The following is a 4,501-nucleotide window of genomic DNA, read 5'->3' as shown; positions in this document are numbered from 1 at the left end:
CACTGAAAAAAGGGTGCTGGCTTCGGCTATGGCATCATTTCTGTTTTACTATATCCCTTCTATTAATGAAAGAGTATTCCAGAGGTTCCCAACATGAATTTTGGCACATAAACCACTGTTCATGAACTTATCTTCCTGTCCAGATTCCTGAACATGCGCAGACGATTCGTGATACAGTTTCCCAAACGAGGTTATGACCTTTTAGTCTCTAACCGAAGTTTAACTTTGATCACCTTTTGCGAAAAATGCGAAGTAATATTTATATACATACACCAATAATATCAGTTAACGATTCGTATAGTTTAGCAACCAATACAGTTTCACCTTTGAATACAATTCTTTGTCAAGTGACAAGTATCAAATTCTTATCAAGGTGAAGGTCAAACTAATAATGTTCTGCGTATAACTAGCTCAAAACACACGGCGCAAATGTCAAACAAACGCTGGTGGTCTCATGGTCCTGTCTATTGTAAACGTTCTAGACCATATCACTGAAATGTTTTGGTGTAGTTCACTGTATTATGTGAGTTAAGATGAGCAACATATTCTATGTAATTATTTGCTTTCAAGCTCAAGATCTTGTGTGTACATATCATTGATGTATTGGTTTGAGTTTTTGGTTTTTGTTTATTTTTTGGGGTTTAATTTGGTAACACAGGCTTAGGTGTATTTCATCATGTCACGTACACATGATGGTGCAATTCGTAAGTATTCTAATCACTGCACGTGAACGAGTAGAGAGAGAGTCACACGTGGTATGCTTTTGTGCTTTATGTTCAAATTAACGAGCAGCTCTGGTGGATCAGATTTCGGACAGGGTGTTATATGTTGAATATTAAAAGAACTCTTATATATACAGTTCAAATAATACATTATAACAGCATGCTAACAGGACGGAAATGCAATTAAGAGGTTTAAGCGGTACCATGGAACACTTAATTGTAAAATGATACTAACTCTATATTCCACACATTCCTGACCAAATCTTGAGTCTTACATTGTATGCTGGGCAGTAGTTTGTGTGTCTCACAGTCTCAGGACCATTTTGTTTTCCCTTCCGGTCAGCCTCAGTGCTCTCTAGCCCGATTGACCCGGGTTAGAAATGATCTCCAGTAACCAATGACTCCGGAATCGGGTGGTCAGGCTCGCTGACTTAGTTGACACATGTCATCGTATCCCAGTTGTGTAGATCGATGTTCAGGCTGTTGATCACTGGATTGTCTGGTCCAGACTCGATTATTTACAGACCGCCGCATGTCATCGTATCCCAGTTGTGTAGATCGATGTTCAGGCTGTTGATCACTGGATTGTCTGGTCCAGACTCGATTATTTACAGACCGCCGCCAACACTAAACCCAGTCACTCACCGAATGATTAATCTAGATTTTCTGAAACACCCGTATCTGACCGGGACCCTTTTCCAATGAAATATATGTTTCCAACAACATTGAAGACTTTCAGACTCGCCCTTAGACAAACTGGGCAGCTGTGTATACATGTATCTATCTAACGCGCACACCTGCATCAAAATCGGTCTTTGGGATCGGTTACATGTCTCAATAATTACAAGACCCAAAAGAGAAATAAAATTGTGAATAAAACCACAATTCAGCTAAGCATAATACATATTTCTTATCCCATATGGCAAATACGGTCTCATACAAGGATAATACTTACTGTGCCATGTGATTCTTGAAATCATGATATTTTCATTCGGTGAAGTACCTTCACAAGTTACCTATAAAAAGTATGTTTGAGTGTATATCCCCACTTAGGATGTAGTACCGCTGATTTGCAGCAATATATGGCCGCGGAAACACCCACACTTCGGGAAATCCATATCTTATCGGGTTTTTCAGAACGTCAGACAGTAATATATTGATCATGAAACAATGCATGTATGTTACTTAAAGGGACGCTCATCTCTGGCTTCTTCCGTCTCTCCAGCCTGGTTTCCGTGATCTGCTGCGCTACGCTTCGACACTAGACCATGGAACCAGGCTGCCACCTGGGACGAAAGGACTCGCTGGCTAACGCAACTGCGCATGGCAAGAGACTGGGCTACCGTCTGTAAGGACAGCCGCCATAAACTTGGAAACAGTGTCTGTACGTGCACATTTCTGTTTGGTTGCCCATGATATATGGCGATTTCGATACACCAAAGGCGATAATTTATTTCTTCAAATTAAACAGACAAAAAGAACGATGGTTATATAAATACTTTCAGTTTAAAAGATAGTATCCTTGCATGCAGTAAGCATTTTCGGATTTCTGATGCATGGATGATGCGATGACTGGGATTGATTTAGATCCCATTCTTGTGTTGTATAGCATGCTATTTCATCATTTCATATCAACTGACCTATTTTATTAAAGGGGCGGTGGGGTAGCCTAGTGGTTAAAGCGTTGGCTCGTCACGCCGAAGACCCGGGTTCGAATGCCCACATGGGTACAATGTGTGAAGCCCGTTTCTGGTGTCCCCCGCCGTGATGTTGCTGGAATATTGCTAAAAGCGGCGTAAAACCAAACTCAGTCAGTCAGTATTTTATTAAGATTTCATATTTGATTTTATTATAGACTGTAAACAAAACCCCTTTTTGCCATTACATATGGTTATTGTATACCGTCGCGTACGATCGACTGTTGCGTGAGTGAGGTAAGTTTTACGCCGCACTCAGCAATATTCCATCTACATGGCCACGGTCTGTAAAGAATCGACTCTGGGCCAGATAATCCAGTGATCAGCAGCATGGGCATCGATCTACGCAACTGGGATACGATGACATGCGTCAACCACATCAGCGAGCCGCATGACAAGCCAACGCTTTAACCACTAGGCTACCCCGCCGCCCCTTATGCATTACGAGCTAAACTTCGTGGTCCCTTTGACTTCGTTATAACCGTAGTGTTACCCATTATACCGAAGAGTGAGTGAGTTTGGTTTTACGCCGCTTTAAGCAATATTCCAGCAATATCACGGCGGGGGACACCAGAAATGGGCTTCGCACATTGTACCCATGGGGGGAATCAAACCCGGGTCTTCGGCGTTAGGAGCGAACGCTTTAACCACTGGGCTACCCCTCTCGCCCCTATACCGAAGAATGTTTGTGAGTACAACTGGCGTTATGACCGATGACTAAACTGAAAATTTGAAGGAGTAACCGATTGATTAAACTGGCACAGGCTTTCGTCAATTTGTTTTTAGTGTGCGTGCGTGTGGTGGTTTACAAAAGTAGACGGAACTCCCCATATCTTGGCGTGAAGTGAATCTATAAAAAACATACTTTTTTCATATAATTAACTGGGAAAACGTTGATTGATTGTTCATTGTCGAAGGCTCGTGGACATTGTCACGTGTACTATCTCAGCTGAGCACCGAGACGTCACGGAGGGAAACGCCTGGAACAAACTCACGTGACCAATGGCTGCTAAGAAACGAATACGCCACGAAACCCTATTTCTCTTCATTTTGTTAAAAGAACATGTGTCATGGAACACATTTCTCTGTCGGGTGCAGATGTATTTGTTTCCTATATTAGGATATTGACGGATAGATATTTTGGTAATTGCCTGATATTGTTCGCACAACTTCTGTTGGTTACGGTTTTTGCATTTAGTTTTCATTCATTCATTGTAGAACTTTTATAAAATATGACACTCGGTTTAATTTGATAAATGTCGAGATATTTTGGTGATTTGACAAACTGGCTGAAAAATCTTTTCATTTATTTAAAGAATTTACTAAACATGATTAAGAAAATCCAAAGTGCTAAAAACATCACAATAGACTGATCATGCTCTGATTAAAAGCGATCGATGTTTGTTTGTTTTTAACTCGGCTTCCACTTCCACATTACATAACCAGCGTTCGAAATACCTGCCTGCCCAACCGCCCGGGACGAGTTATTTTCAACACGGACTGCCAGATTCTCAAATTCACCTGCCCGACTGTCGGGTTAAAATTTAGACATGTATATGAAGATATTCATCATATTTCAGGATAATAAATCATTATTAATTCACTCGTAAAAATAAATGATGAATTCCAATTGGATGATAAACTACGTCGCTTGTCAAACCTAAATTATTTGCGGGCGGGTAAGTTTTGGTCTGGACTGGCAAGTTTTACATCTAACCACCCTGTGGTCCGACTGAATTTGTCTGGAGTTTCATACCCTGACATAACATGTAATATATATGTGTCACATCAGACCGTAATTCATAATGTTGAGTATTTGCTCCAGACCCGAGAAATGGGAACCTTTGTCGGGTAATCTAAGTGGTGTTACCACTAATTACACCTGTTATAAAATCATTTACTGACAAGAAAGTAAGAAAAGTTTATGGATAACAACTTCTTTATTATATATGATGCGACGTTTAGGTATGGATTCTTATACCGTTGTCAAGCAAGAGTGAAGTCCTACAGCACAGCACAGACTTATATACATGAACAGGGATTAAGTAATAACAACATGTAGGTATGAATCAGGGGGATTAA

The 4,501-nt window shown here is 40.7% G+C and overlaps 1 long non-coding RNA gene across 1 annotated transcript; it reads left to right on the top strand.

The window, feature by feature from the left end:
- Positions 1-402: 402 nt before the first annotated feature.
- LOC124291698 lies at positions 403-3,001 on the top strand. The gene is made up of 3 exons (XR_006902263.1): positions 403-523; positions 1,914-2,106; positions 2,959-3,001. It is a non-coding gene; the product is annotated as an uncharacterized LOC124291698 (long non-coding RNA).
- Positions 3,002-4,501: the final 1,500 nt, after the last annotated feature.

Source organism: Haliotis rubra, unplaced genomic scaffold (assembly GCF_003918875.1).
Source record: "Haliotis rubra isolate DU_JTF1 unplaced genomic scaffold, ASM391887v1 Scf113, whole genome shotgun sequence".
Lineage (NCBI taxonomy): Eukaryota > Metazoa > Mollusca > Gastropoda > Lepetellida > Haliotidae > Haliotis > Haliotis rubra.
The sequence above is the reverse complement of the archived record's forward strand: the minus strand, read 5'-3'. Positions and strand labels throughout refer to the sequence as shown.